Genomic DNA, 16,524 nt, shown 5'->3' on the forward strand with positions numbered 1-16,524 from the left:
TGTTTTTAAAATAAAGGTACAAAATCCTGATCTTCTGGTCTGATCAAAACTATGCATAGAAAAGTTTAAAAAAATGCATTAAAACAATAAGAGTAGTGAATTCAGGAGTGACTTAGATTTCTTTAAAAACATGATGGGAAAGGTAGGGACTTCAGGGAACAGACAGGTAGAATGAATGAATGAATTAATTAATTAATGACAGAGGTAAGTGGGAACTTGCAGCAGGATAGTATATGCCAGGCATAAAGGGAAAGGATGTGCCAACACTATAGCTGTTTGACATAGTTTTTCTCTATAAGATTAGATAGTAAATATTTTAGGTTTTATGGGCTGTGTGTTCCTGGTGTCTATAGAAGAGTCAACTCTGTTGTAGCAAGAAAACAAGCATAGACCATATGTAAACAAGCAGGTGTGGCTATGTGCCAGTGAAACTGAGAATTAAAAAATAAATTTCATCTAATGCAACATGAAATATTATTTCTCCTTAGATTTTTTTTCAACCAGCTGAAAGCATAAAAACCACTCAGGGCACCTGGGTGGCTCAGTTGGTTGAGTGTCGAACTTTGGCTCAGGTCATGATCTCATGGTTGGTGAGTTCGAGCCCCGCATAGGGCTGGCTGTTAGAGCAGAGCCCACTTCGGATCCTCCATCCTCCTCACTCTCTGCCCCTCCACTGTCCATGCTCATGCTGGCTCTCCCTCAAAAATAAATATATTAAAAATATTTTTTTCTATTTCTTCCCATTTGAGTATTGGTAGTGTGTGGGTGTCTAGGAAATTTGTCCATTTCTTCCATGTTGTCCAGTTTGTTGGCATTTAATTTTTCATAGTATTCTGATAATTGTTTGTATTTCTGAGGGATTGGTTGTGATCAGTCCAATTTCATTCATGTTTTTTTTATCTATTTGGGTCCTCTTTTCTTTTTGAGAAGTCTGGCTAGGGGTTTATCAATTGTGTTTGTGTTCAAAACGCCAGCTCTTAGTTCAATTGATCTCTTCTAGGTTTTTTAATTCTATATTGTCTCTTTCTGCTCTAATCTTTATTTTTCTCTCTTCAGAGATGTTGAGCTGTCCCTTGTCTGAAAAAAAAATAACATTTTTATTCTTTGAAAGTTTTCTACCTTAAATGCCTATTATTTGGCTTATAAATAGGATACATATAGACCATAAGAGTGTCTTCTGTTCATAAAATGGCAAGACTATAGTCGTTGAGCTCCTGAACTGAAACACTTAATAGACTTGTATCAGAAAGTAGCCGACATTATTATATATAACTGTTTATCTCAAACTTCTTCCTGACTTGCAGTTATAATTTGAATCCATGGTTCTATTGACCTTACTTGTGTGGGGGTGGACAAGTCAAGGAAAACAGAAAATCCTGGGGAGAATATTTTATTCTAGAATCTTGTTTCCTCTGGCTCTGCAGGATATAAGAAAATGCCTTTGGGGAAATAACTCTTCTTTTTCTTTGACCCTTATTTTGCACTCAGTGGTTTGAGAAAATGAACTCAGTGTTGTAGACCAGGGGTCCAGCAAACTTCTTCAATAAAGGGTTAGAGAGTAAATACTTTGGGCTTTGTTGGCTGTTTGGTCTCTGTTGTAATACTCAGCCCAGCTTTATGTGTCAAGGGCAGCTGTGGATGATACATAAACGAATGGATGTGGCCATGTTCTAACAAAACTTTATTTACAAGAGAAGGAAGTTGACTGGATTTGGCTGATATACTTTAGTTTGCTGTCCTCTGCTGTAGATTCCAAACATTGTTCAGTCATCCTTCAAAAATCACTTTGAGAATAACTTTCTATTTCTTCTATTGCCTACCCCAACCTGTGATGAGGCCTCTTCTCTGAGCACTTGTAGGGCATATAAAATACTGCATTGTTTATGTAATAAACTTTTACTTTAAGCTTGAAAGCACAGGCATATATTATAATTAATCTACAATTATCACAGTTATTGTCAGCATTGTTAATGCTCCACAACTACTGAATGAATAAGCTTGATTTTCTAGTATCTGCCTCAGTATCTAAGTATTCAACAGATGATTACTGAATGTATACTGTCAGGTACTCCTCTAGATGGTTAGGATATATCAGTCAATTAAAAAAAATATTTATGTCCTAATGAATTTGCATTGGCTTTGGGGAAAATAGGAAAAAAAAACCCAAACCAGGACATGAGTAAACTCATGTGTAAATGCATAGTGTTAGACCAGGTGCTAACAAACTATCTGGCCCTCTGCCTTTTTTTTTTTTTTTTTTTGTAAATTTTTATTGGGACATAACCATTCATTTATATGTTGTCTATGAATACTTTTTTTAATTTTATTTTTTGTTTTTTAAAATTTACATCCAAATTAGTTAGCATATACTGAAACAATGATTTCAGGAGTAGATTCCTTAGTGCCCCTTACCCATTTAGCCCATCCCCCCTCCCACAACCCCTCCAGCAACCCTCAGTTTGTTCTCCATATTTAAGAGTCTCTTCTGTTTTGTCCCCCTCCCTGTTTTTATATTTTTGTTTTACTTCCCTTATGTTCATCTGCTTTGTCTCTTAAAGCCCTCATATGTTTGTCTTTCTCTGACTAATCTCACTTAGCATAATACCCTCCGGTTCCATCCACGTAGTTGTAAATGGCAAGATTTCATTCTTTTTGATCGCCGAGTAATACTCCATTGTGTATACATACCACATCTTCTTTATCCATTCATCCATTGATGGACATTTAGGCTCTTTCCATACTTTGGCTATTGTTGATAGTGCTGCTATAAACATGGGGGTGCATGTGTCCCTTTGAAACAACACACCTGTATCCTTTGGATAAATGCCTAGTAGTGCAATTGCTGGGTCATAGGGTAGTTCTATTTTTAGTTTTTTGAGGAACCTCCATACTGTTTTCCAGAGTGGCTGCACCAGCTTGCATTCCCAGGACTTGTCTTTAATCATTAGAGAAGAAACAAAGGTCATTTCTCAGCCTGTCACTGTGTAGCTCCAAATCCTGGGTCCTTAAATTCCTTTTTGTAAAGCAAAGATTCTCTTCCTTTCTGTATTAGGTAACTATTCCTGCATGACAAATTACCACAGATGTAGGGCTTAAACAATACATGTTTATTAAGTTTATGTGGTGCAGGAGTCCAGCCACAAATTAACTGGTCGTCTTCAAGGTCTCTGACAAGGCTGCAGACAATGATGTCATCCATGGCTTGGGGACATATCTGAAGGCTCAACTGGGAAAGAATCTGCTTTGAAGCTCACATGGTTGTTGGAAAAATTCAGTTCCTGTTGGGCTGTGTTGGATATAGGATTTTAGTGTCTACAGGGCTGTTGGCTGGAATGATCCTAATTCCTTGTCTTATGGGCCTTTGAAGATGGCAGCTCTCTTTATCAAATTCTGCAAGGCAATAGAATTTGTTAGCAAGGCAGAAGTAACAGTCTTACCTAAACTCCTCAAGAAAGTGGCATCTCATCATTTTGTCTAGGAACAGGTCACAGGTCCCACTTAACACTGAAGGGTATGACTGTCACAGATGAGGATCATTGAAAACCATCTTTGGGGCTGTCAGTCACAATTTCCATTCACATTTTGTCCAGTATCTAGAAGCTTCTAACAACAGTTAGCATTCCATTTCCACCTACCTTGTTTTCTTTTTGTTTTCATTGGATCAAAATTACTTTTCTCAGATTTATGGAGATATAAGATAGATAGATAGATAGATAAAACATCGTGTAACTTTAGGGTATACAATATAATGACTTGATTCACCTTGTACCTGAATTAGAGGAAAGCAGTTAAAACACCACTGGTGATGATGTTAGCTGTGGGGCTTTCATATATGTCCTTGATTGTGTGGATGTAAGTTCTTTCTACATTTTTTAAAACATTTTTATCATCAATGAATGCTGAATTTCTTTTTTCTTTTTCAAATGTATATATTGTAAATTATTTCCTCCCACTCTGTGGCTTGCTCTTTTATTTTTTAATTTATTTAAATTGGAGTTAGTTGACATACAGTATGGTATTGGTTTCAGGGGTAGAATCCAGTGATTCATCACTTACATATAATACCAAGTGCTCATCACAACAGGTGCTCTCCTTAATGTGTATCACCCATTTAGCCCATCCCCCCCCCCACCTCTTCTCCACAAACCCTCAGTTTGTTCTCTGTATTTATGAGTCTATTATGGTGTGCCTCCCTCTCTGATTTTATTTTCTGGATAAAGGGTTAGCATCCAAAATCTATAAAGAACTTTTCAGACTCCACACCCACAAAACAAATAATCCATTGAAGAAATGGGCAGAATACACGAATAGACACTTTTCCCAAGAAGACATCCAGATGGCCAAACAACACATGAGAAGATGCTCAACATCACTCATCAGAGAAATAAAAATCAAAACCACAATGAGATACCACCTAACACCTGTCAGGGTGGATAAAATTAGCAACTGAGGCAACAACAGGTGTTGGCAAGGATGTAGAGAAGGGGAACTCTCTTACACTGCTGGTGGGAATGCAAACTGATACAGCCACTCTGGAAAACAGTATGGAGGTTCCTTGAAAAGTTAAAAACAGAAGTATCTTGGTGTGCCTGGGTGGCTCAGTCAGTTAAGCATCTGACTTCTTTTTTAATATGAAATTTATTATCAAATTGGTTTCCATACAACACCCAGTGCTCATCCCAAAAGTTGCCCTCCTCAATACCCATCACCCATCCTCCCCTCCCTCCCAACCCCCATCAACCCTCAGTTTGTTCTCAGTTTTTGAGAGTCTTGTATGTTTTGGCTCCCTCCCTCTCTAACCTCTTTTTTTTTCCCACTACCCCCATGGTCTTCTGTTAAGTTTCTCAGGATCCACAGAAGAGTGAAAACGTATGGTATCTGTCTTTGTCTGTATGACTTATTTCACTTAGCATAACACTTTCCAGTTCCATCCACGTTGCTACAAAAGGCCATATTTCATTCTTTCTCATTGCCATGTAGTATTCCATTGTATATATAAACCACAATTTCTTTATCCATTCGTCAGTTGATGGATGTTTAGTCTCTTTCCATAACTTGGCTATTGTTGAAAGCGCTGCTATAAACATTAGAGTGCAAGTGCCTCTATGCATCAGCACTCCTGTATCCCTTGGGTAAATTCCTAGCAGTGCTATTGCTGGGTCATAGGATAGATCTACTTTTAATTTTTTGAGGAACCTCCACACTGTTTTCCAGAGCGGCTGCACCAGTTTGCATTTCCACCAACAGTGCAAGAGGGTTCCCATTTCTCCACATCCTTGCCAGCATCTACACTCTCCCGATTTGTTCATTTTAGCCATTCTGACTGACGTGAGGTGGTATCTCAGTGTGGTTTTGATTTGTATTTTCCTGATGAGGAACATTGAGCATCTTTTCATGTGCCTGTTGGCCATCTGGATGTCTTCTTTAGAGAAGTGTCTATTCATGTTTTCTGCCCATTTCTTCACTGGATTATTTGTTTTTGGGGTGTGGAGTTTGGTGAGTTCTTTATAGATTTTGGATACTAGTCCTTTGTCTGATATGTCATTTGCAAATATCTTTTCCCATTCCATTGGTTGCCTTTTAGTTTTGTTGTTTATTTCCTTTGCAGTGCAGAAGCTTTTTATCTTGATGAGGTCCCAATAGTTCATTTTTGCTTTTAATTCCCTTGCCTTTGGAGATGTGTCCAGTAAGAAGTTGCTGCGGCTGAGGTCAGAGAGGTTTTTTCCTGCTTTCTCCTCTAGGGTTTTGATGGTTTCCTGTCTCACATTCAGGTCCTTTATCCATTTTGAAGAACACCAAAGCAGGAGGCATCAATATCCCAGACTTTAGCCTCTACTACAAAGCTGTAATCATCAAGACAGCATGGTATTGGCACAAAAACAGACACATAGACCAATGGAATAGAATAGAAACCCCAGAATTAGACCCACAAAAGTATAGCCAACTAATCTTTGACAAAGCAGCAAAGAATAGCGAATGGAAAAGAGACACTCTCTTTAACAAAGGGTGCTGGGAGAACTGGATAGCAACATGCAGAAGGATGAAACTAGACCACTTTCTTACACCATTCACAAAAACAAACTCAAAATGGATAAAGCATCTGACTTTTTTTTGATTTAGGCTCAGGTCATGATCTCACAGTTCATGGGTTCAAGTTCCATGTTGGGCTCTGTGCTTGCATCATGGAGCCTGCTTGGGATTCTCTCTCTCTCCCCCTCTCTGTGCCTCTCCTCCACTTGTGCTGTCTCTGTCTCTCTCTCAAAAAAAAAAAAAACTTTAAAACTAGAACTACCCTATGACCCAGTAGTTGCACTACTAAATATTTATCCAAAGGATACAAAAATGCTGATTCAAAGGGGTACATGCACACCAATGTTTATAGTACTATCAACAATAGCCAAATTATGGAGAAAGCCCAAATGTCTCTCGACTGATGAATGGATAAAGATGTGGTATATATACAATGGACTATTACTCAGCCATCAAAAAAAAAAATGAAATCTTGCCATTTGCAGCAATGTGGGTAGAGGTAGAGTGTATTATGTTAAGTGAAGTGAGAGAAAGACAAATGCTGTATGATTTCACGCATGTAGAATTTAAGAAACAAAACAGATAAATATAGGGGAAGGGAAAGAAAAATGGATGCTCAATTTCTTGAAATTCTTTTTCTGCATCTATTGAGTTAGTCATGTTTTTTTTCTTTTAATGTTTATTTTTGAGAGAGAGAACATGAGTGAGGGAGGGGCAGAGAGAGAGTGAGACACAGAATCTGAAGCAGGCTCCAGGCTCTGAGCTGTCAGCACAGAGTCCGACGCGGGGCTTGAACCCATGAACTGTGAGATCATGACCTGAACTGAAGTTGGATGTCAACCTACTGAGCTACCCAGGCACCCAGGTCATGTGGTTTTTTTAATCTTTCATTCTGTGATGCATTGTGGTACATTAAAGTGATTGGTTTATGTTGAACCATCCCAAGGTTAAATCCCACTTGGTTATGGTGTGTAATCCTTTTAATATGCTATTTAGTGTTCTAGTATTTTATTGAGGATTTTTGCGTCTACAGTCATTAGGGATATTGGCTTGTAGTTTGTTTTTTTTCCTTGTAATGTCTCTATTTGGCTTTGGTATCAGGGTGACATGGCATTATTAAATGAATACAGAAGTGTTTCCTTGTTAGGGCACCTGAGTGGCTCAGTTAAGCTTCCGACTTCAGCTCAGGGTATGATCTCACAGTTCCTGAGTTTGAGCCCCACATTGGGCTCTGTGCTGACAGCTCAGAGCCTGGAGTGTGCTTTAGATTCTGTGTACCCCGCTCCCCCACCCCTTGCCTGCTTGCTCTTGCTCGCTCGCTCTTTCTCTCTGACTCTCTGATGTAAATAAACATTTTAAAAAATTAAAGAAGTGTTTCTTTTCTATGTTTCGGATGTGTGTAAGAAATATTGGAATTGATTCTTTTTTTTCTTTAATTTTTTTTAACATTTATTTATTTTTTAGAGACAGAAACAGAGCACAAGCAGACGAGGGGGGAAGAGAGAGAGGGAAACACAGAATCCGAAGCAGTCTCCAGGCTCTGAGGCATCAGCATAGAGGCTGACGCGGGGCTTGAACTCACAAACCGGGAGATGACCTGAGCCGAAGTCAGACGCCTAACTGACTGAGCCACCCAGGTGCCCCTGGAATTGATTCTTCTTTGAATGTTTGGTAGAATTTACCTGTGAAGTCATTTGGTCCTGGGATTCTCTTTGTTGGGAAGTTTTCAACTATTGATTCAATCTCTTTATTTGTTGTTGGACTGTTCCGGCTTCCTATTTTTTTCTTGATTCAGTTTGTAGGTTATATGTTTTAAGGAATTTATACATTTCTTCTAGGCTATCCAATTTGTTGGTATATGATTGTTCACAATAGACCCTTGTGATCTTTTTTTTTTTTTAATATCTGAAGCATCTGCAATGTTTCCTTTTTCATTTCTTTTTTTTAATTTTTTTTTAATGTTGACTTATTTTTGAGAAAGAGAACATGAGCAATGTGAAGGGCAGAGAAACAGAGAGGGAGACACAGAAGCTGAAGCAGGTTCCAGGCCCTGAGCTGTCAGCACAGAACCCGATACTGGGCTCGAACTCATTGACGATAAAATCATGACCTGATCCGAAATCGGCCGCTCAACTGACTGAGCCACCTGGGTGCCCCTCCTTTTACAACTCTGATTTTATTTATGAGTCTTCTCTCATTTTATTAGTTGAAGTGTTTGTTTTATCTTTTAAATAAACATACACAACTCTTAGTTTTGTGGGGGGGTTTTCTATTGTTTTCCTATTCCCTATTTGATTTCTGCTCTGAATTTTATTTCCTCTCTTAACTATGAACTTAGTTTCTTGTAGTTTTTCTAGTTCCTTGAAGTATAAAGTTAGGCAGCTCATTTTATAATTTATTTGCTTTTAATGTAGGCATTTATCAATGTATAAATATAAATATAAATATAAATATAAATATAAATATAAAACTCTTAGGGCTACTTTTGCTGCATCCCATAACTTTTTCTTTTAATGTTTTTATTTACTTTTGAGAGAAAGAGTGAGAGCAGGGGAGGGACACAGAAAGAGGAACCCACAGAATCTGAAGCAGGCTCCAGGGTCTGAGCTGTCAGCACAGAGCCTGATGTGGGGCTCGAACCCACGAACTGTGAGATCATGACCTGAGCTACCCAGGTGCCCCATCATCCCATAACATTTTATTGTCTTTTCATTTTTATTTGTCCAAAGGTATTTTTTAAATGTGAAACTTGGAGCGCCTGGGTGGCTTGGTCGGTTGGGCGTCCGACTTCGGCTCAGGTCATGATCTCACAGTCCGTGAGTTCGAGCCCCGCATCGGGCTCTGTGCTGACAGCTCAGAGCCTGGAGCCTGCTTCCGATTCTGTGTCTCCCTCTCTCTCTGCTCCTCCCCAGTTCATGCTCTGTCTCTCTCTGTCTCAAAAATAAATAAACGTTAAAAAATTTTTTTTAAAAATGTGAAACTTACTGTCAAATTGGTTTCCATACAACACCCAGTGCTCATCCCAAAAAGTGCCCTCCTCAATACCCATCACCCACCCTCTCCTCCCTCCCAACCCCTATCAACCCTCAGTTTGTTCTCAGTTTTTAAGAGTCTTTTATGTTTTGGATCCCTCCCTCTCTAACCTTTTTTGATTCTTCCCCTCCCCCATGGTCTTCTGTTAAGTTTCTCAGGATCCACATAAGAGTGAAAACGTATGGTATCTGTCTTTCTCTGTATGACTTATTTCACTTAGCATAACACTACCCAGTTCCATCCACGTTGCTACAAAAGGCCATATTTCATTCTTTCTCATTGCCATGTAGTATTCCATTGTATATATAAACCACAATTTTTTTTAAATCCATTCATCAGTTGATGGACATTTAGGCTCTTTCCATAACTTGGCTATTGTTGAGAGTGCTGCTGTAAACATTGGGGTACAAGTGCCTCTATGCATCAGCACTCCTGTATCCCTTGGGTAAATTCCTAGCAGTGCTATTGCTGGGTCATAGGATAGATTTATTTTTAATTTTTTGAGGAACCTCCACACTGTTTTCCAGAGCAGCTGCACCAGTTTGCATTCCCACCAACAGTGCAAGAGGGTTCTCATTTCTCCACATCCTTGCCAGCATCTACAGTCTCCTGATTTGTTCATTTTAGCCACTCTGACTGACGTGAGGTGGTATCTCAGTGTGGTTTTGATTTGTATTTTCCTGATGAGGAGCTACGTTGAGCACCTTTTCATGTGCCTGTTGGCCACCTGGATGTCTTCTTTAGAGAAGTGTCTATTCATGTTTTCTGCCCATTTCTTCACTGGATTATTTGTTTTTGGGGTGTGGAGTTTGGTGAGTTCTTTATAGATTTTGGATACTAGTCCTTTGTCTGATATGTCATTTACAAATATCTTTTCCCATTCCATTGGTTGCCTTTTAGTTTTGTTGTTTGTTTCCTTTGCAGTGCAGAAGCTTTTTATCTTGATAAGGTCCCAATAGTTCATTTTTGCTTTTAATTCCCTTGCCTTTGGAGATGGGTCGAAAAAAATTGCTGCAGCTGAGGTCAAAGAAGTTGTTGCCTGCTTTCTCCTCTACGATTTATGATAGTTTCCTGTCTCACATTCAGGTCCTTCATCCATTTTGAGTTTATTTTTGTGAATGGTGTAAGAAAGTGGTCTAGTTTCATCCTTCTGCATGTTGCTGTCCAGTTCTCCCAGCACCATTTGTTAAAGAGAGAGTCTCTTTGCCATTCGATATTCTTTGCTGCTTTGTCAAAGATTAGTTGGCCATACTTTGGTGGGTCTAATTCTGGAGTCTCTATTCTATTCCATTGGTCTATCTGTCTGTTTTTGTGCCAATACATGCTGTCTTAATGATTACAGCTTTGTAGTAGAGGCTAAAGTCTGGGATTGTGATGCCTCCCGCTTTGGTCTTCTTCTTCAATATTACTTTGGCTATTCAGGGTCTTTTGTGGTTCCATACAAATTTTAGGATTGCTTGTTCTAGCTTCGAGAAGAATGCTGATGTAATTTTGCTTGGGATTGCATGAATGTTTAGATAGCTTTGGGTAGTATTGAAATTTTAACAATATTCTTCGAATCCATGAGCACAGAATGTTTTTACATTTCTTTATATCTTCTTCAATTTCCTTCATAAACTTTCTATAGTTTTCAGTATACAGATCTTTTACATATTTGGTTAGATTTATTCCTAAATATTTTATGATTCTTGGTGCAATTGTGAATGGGATCAGTTTCTTTATTCGTCTTTCTGTTGCTTCATTATTAGTGTATAAGAATGCAACTGATTTCTGTACATTGATTTTTGTATCCTGCAACTTTGCTGAATTCATGTATCAGTTCTAGTAGACTTTTGGTGGAGTCTATCGGATTTTCCATGTATATCATGTCATCTGCAAAGAGTGAAAGCTTGACATCATCTTTGCCAATTTTGATGCCTTTGATTTCCTTTTGTTGTCTGATTGCTGATGCTAGCACTTCCAACACTATGTTAAACAACAGCGGTGAGAGTGGACATCCCTTGTAATGTTCCTGATCCCAGAGGGGAAAGCTCTCAGTTTTTCCCCATTGAGGATGATATTAGCTGGGGGATTTTCATAAATGGCTTTGATGATGTTTAAGTATGTTCCTTCTATCCTGACTTTCTTGAGGGTTTTCATCAAGAAAAGATGCTGAATTTTGTCAAATGCTTTTTCTGCATCAATAGACAGGATCATATGGTTCTTCTCTTTTCTTTTATTAATGTGATGTATCACATTGGTTTGTGAATGCTGAACCAGCCCTGCAGCCCAAGAATGAATCCCACTTCATCATGATGAATAATTCTTTTCAAATGCTGTTGAATTTGATTTGCTAGTATCTTATTGAGAATTTTTGCATCCATATTCATCAGGGATATTGGCCTGTAGTTCTCTTTTTTTGCTGGGTCTCTGTCTGGTTTAGGAATCAAAGTAATGCCGGCTTCATAGAATGAGTCTGGAAGTTTTCCTTCCCTTTCTATTTTTTGGAACAGCTTGAGAAGGATAGGTATTATCTCTGCTTTAAATGTCTGGTAGAATTCCCCAGGGAAGCCATCTGGTCCTGGACTCTTATTTGTTGGGAGATTTTTGATAACTGATTCAATTTATTCATTGGTTATGGGTATGTTCAAGTTTTCTATTTCTTCCTGTTTGAGTTTTGGAAGTGTGTGGGTACTTAGGAATTGGTCCATTTCTTCCAGGTTGTCTAGTTTGTTGGCATATAAGTTTGCATAGTATTCCCTGATACTTGTATTTCTGAGGGATTGGTTGTAATAATTCCATTTTCATTCATGATTTTATGTATTTGTGTCATCTCCCTTTTCTTTTTGAGAAGTCTGGCTAGAGGTTTATCAATTTTGTTTGTTTTTCAAAAAACCAACTCTTGGTTTCATTGATCTGCTCTACAGGTTTTTTTAGATTCTACATTGTTTATTTCTACTCTGATATTTATTATTTCTCTTCTTCTGCTGGGTTTAGTGTATCTTTGCTGTTCTGCTTCTATTTCCCTTAGGTGTGCTGTTAGATTTTATATTTAGGATTTTCTTGTTTCTTGAGATAGTCCTGGATTGCAATGTATTTTCCCCTCAGGACTGCCTTTGCTGCATCCCAAAGTGTTTGGATTGTTGTATTATCATTTTCATTTGTTTCCATATGTTTTTAATTTCTTCTCTAATTGTCTGGTTGACCCATTCATTCTTTAGTAGGGTGTTCTTTAACCTCCATGCTTTTGGAGGTTTTCCTTGCGTTTTCTTTTATTATTTCTTTTATTATTTCCAGACGTTTTCCTGTGGTTGACTTCAAGTTTCATAGCATTGTGGTCTGAAAGTGTGCATGGTATGATCTCAATTCTTGTGTACTTATGAAGGGCTGTTTTGTGACCCAGTATGTGATCTATCTTGGAGAATGTTCCATGTGCACTTGAGAAGAAAGTATATTCTGATGCTTTGGGATGCAGAGTTCTAAATATATCTGTCAAGTCCATCTGATCCAATGTATCATTCAGGGCCTTTGTTTCTTTATTGATCCTGTGTCTAGATGATCTATCCATTGTTGTAAGTGGGGTGTTAAATCCCCTGCAATTACTACATTCTTATCAATAAGGTTGCTTATGTTTGTGATTAATTGTTTTATATATTTGGGGGCTCCCATATTCAGCGCATAAGCATTTATAATTGTTAGCTCTTCCTGATGGATAGACCCTGTAATTATTATATAATGCCCTTCTTCATCTCTTGTTACAGCCTTTAATTTAAAGTCTAGTTTGTCTGGTATAAGTATGGCTACTCTAGCTTTCTTTTGACTCCCAGTAGCATGATAGATAGTTGTCAATCCCCTCACTTTCAATCTGAAGGTGTCCTCAGGTCTAAAATGAGTCACTTGTAGACAGCAAATAGATGGGTCTTGTTTTTGTATCCATTCTGATACCTTATGTCTTGTGGTTGGAGCATTTAGTCCATTTACATTCACTGTTATTAAAAGATACGGGTTTAGAGTCATTGTGATGTCTGTAGGTGTCATGCTTGTAGTGATGTCTCTGGTACTTTGTGGTCCTTGCAACATTTCACTCACAGAATCCCCCTTAGGATCTCTTGTAGGGCTGGTTTAGTGGTGATGAATTCCTTCAGTATTTGTTTGGGAAGACCTTTATCTCTCCTTCTATTCTGAATGACAGACTTGCTTGATAAAGGATTCTTGGCTGCATATTTTTTCTGTTTATCACATTGAAGATTTCCTGCCATTCCTTTCTGGCCTGCCAAGTTTCAGAAGATAGGTCTGCCACTAGTCTTATGGGTCTCCCTTTGTAGGTTAGAGCCTGTTTATCCCTAGCTGCTTTCAAAATTTTCTCTTTATCCTTGTATTTTGCCAGTTTCACTGTGATATGTCATGCAGAAGATCGATTCAAGTTATGTCTGAAGGGAGTTCTCTGTGCCTCTTGGATTTCAATGCCTTTTTCCTTCCCCAGATTGGGGAAGTTCTCAGCTATTATTTGTTCAAGTACACCTTCAGCCCTTTTCTCCCCTCTCTTCCTCTCCGGGAATTTCTATTATACGGATATTGTTCCGTTTGATTGCATCACTTAGTTCTCTAATTCTCCCCTCATACTCCTGGATTTTTTATCTCTCCTTTTCTCAGCTTCCTCTTTTTCCATAGTTTTATATTCTAATTCACCTATGCTCTCCTCTTCCCCTTCAATCCATGCTGTGGTCACCTCCATTTTATTTTGCACATCATTTATAGCACTTTTTAGCTCCTTGTGACTATTTCTTAGCCCTTGATCTCTGTAGCAATATAGTCTCTGCTGTCCTCTATATTTTTTTCAAGCCCAGCGATTAATTTTATGAGTATTATTCTAAATTCTTGTTCCATTATATTACTTAAATTGTTTTTGATCAATTCGTTAGCTGTCACTACTTCATGGAGTTTATTTTGAGGAGAATTCTTCTGTTTCATCATTTTGGGTAGTCCCTGGGGTGGCTCCAAACTGCAGGGCACTTCCCCTGTTCTGCCCAGAGTAACTTGTGGCCCCAGCCCACCTCTGGGGCCACAGTCAGACTGGTGTGTACCTTATCTTCCCCTCTCCCAGGGGCAGGATTCACTGTGGAGTGGTGTGGCCCTTGTCTGTGTTACTTGCACACTGCCAGGCTTGTGGTGCTGCTTTGATGGAATCTGGTGTTTTAGCCGGGGTGGATCTGCATGGTGCACAGGGGCAGGAGTGGCAGGCTTAGCTTGCTTTTCCATCAGTGGTCCACCACGGGAGGAGCCCTGCAGCACCAGGAGGGAGGCAGACCCGTTGGAGGGTGTGCATCCACAGAAGCACAGTGTTGGGTGTTTGCACAGTTCAATCAAGTTCAGTGAGGGGAACTGGTTCCCTTTGGAATTTTGGCTGGGGGATGGGAGAGGAAGATGGCGCTGGCCAGTGCCTTTGTTCCCCTGTGGAGCTGAGCTCTGTCTTTGGGGCTCAACACCTCTCCCTCCCAGTGTCCTCTTGTCCTCCCCTCTCCAAGAGCAGAGCTGTTGACTTTTAACATTCCAGATGTTAAGTCCCCCTGGCTGTCAGAACTCACACACTCTGGCCCCTCCGCTTTTGCAAGCCAGACTCGGGGACTCTGCCTTGCCAGGTGGGCTGCCTCTCAGTGGCTCCAGCTCCCTCCCACCAGTCCGTGTAGTGCGCACTGCCTCTCTGTCCTTCCTACCCTCTTCTGTGGGCCTCTTGTCTATGTTTGGCTCTGGAGAGTCCATTCTGCCAGTCTTCTGGGTTATTTAGGCAGATGTGGGTAGAATTTAAGCGATCAGCAGGACGAGGTGAGCCCAGCATCCTCCTATGCTGCCATCTTCTCTTCAACTCCCAGAGGTATTTATTAATTCTCTTGATTTCCTCTTTGGCTCAATGGTTGTTCAAGAGGCTATTTAGTTTCCAAATGTCTGTGAGTTTTCTGATTTTTTTTTTCCTGTTATTGACTTCCAGTTTTTCTGTGTTTTGTTTTAAAGTTTTAATTTAAATTCTAGTTAACATACACCGTAATGTTAGTTACAAGTGTACAATGTAGTGATTCAACACTTCCATACCATTGTGGTTGGAAAAGATATTTGGCATGATTTTGATCTTAAATTTAAGATCTGCTCTCTGCCCTAAAATTTGATCTATCCTGGAGACTGTTCCATGCACTTGAATATGTATTGTTCTGTGCTGGATAGAAAGCACTATGTCTATTAGGTCCATTTGGTCTATAGAGTTGTTCAAGTCTGCTGTTTCATTACTGATTTTAAAAATGTGAGATATTTTAAAGCTGTGCTGTACAGATCACAGAAATTGAATCAAAGTCTTATTACAGTGTTTCAAAGAAGAAATTTTATTAGCACCTCATATAAATTGCATATAAATGCAAATTCATTGCATTTATAATTAAATTGAGGCTGGGGCGCCTAGGTGGTTCAGTTGGTTGAGCGCCCAACTTTGGCTCAGGTCATGATCTCACAGTTCTGTGGGTTCATGCCCTGTGTCGGGCTCTGTGCTGTCAGCTCAGAGCCTGGAGCCTGCTTCGGATTCTGTGTCTCCCTCTCTCTCTGTCCCTCCCCTGTTCATGCTCTGTCTCTGTCTCTCAAAAATAAAAATGTTAAAAAATTTATAATGAAGTTGAGGCTAAACCAAGTTAAATCTCTTGTCTAAGAAGATCATGAAGGGACAAGAAATCAAGCTCACTTGTGTGGATGCAAAGCTTTTTCACTCTACCATGGTGCTTTCAGTGGGGGCATAATATGTTTTTGTGTACCTACTATGTATAGAAACTAAGAAATTAATGAGATATTTCCTCCCTATTTCCCCGTGTTAAGATTGACAAAATTGAATTGTAGAGTAGGTCACTTGTCCAAGGCCCATCCTTATGGAGTGATGTAACAGATATTTTTGTACTGGGAAAATTCTCAGTCCTGATATGAGAACTTTAATGTACCTTTCAGGCAAAACAATAACTGAGACCTCGTTTGTCAGATGTCTCACTAGCCAGAGAAGTGGAGATTCAAACTTGTATTTGTTGGTTCTTTTCCACTACATACATTTACCCCTGATGTGTTTTGTTGGAAAGTATTATACACCATCATAGGGGCTTTAGATTTGAGGTTACAACAGAGGAAATGTACTTTTAGTGTGAAGTCACCCTGAAAGTAGTTGAAACAAGCGTTTCTAGGACTTAGAGACAATGTCTCTATTCATTGTAAATCCCTCTAAGGCAAGAAGGTGGAATTGATTGTCTTAAAGATATGGATACATGGGGGAAAGGCTGCCTTCTCTGTGTGGAGGAATCCAGGCTTGATTTTGCTGATGAATCTCCCTGTCAAGGCACTATTTTCAGTGCTTTGCAGTTCTTGCCAACAAAGGCAATCTTTCTGTAGGCCAAATTCTAGATATTCTGGTTTCAGGGCTTGACATCTCAATAGCAAAAAGAAGTCTTTGGACTGTAGATT

Source organism: Panthera tigris, chromosome E2, assembly GCF_018350195.1.
Source record: "Panthera tigris isolate Pti1 chromosome E2, P.tigris_Pti1_mat1.1, whole genome shotgun sequence".
NCBI lineage: Eukaryota > Metazoa > Chordata > Mammalia > Carnivora > Felidae > Panthera > Panthera tigris.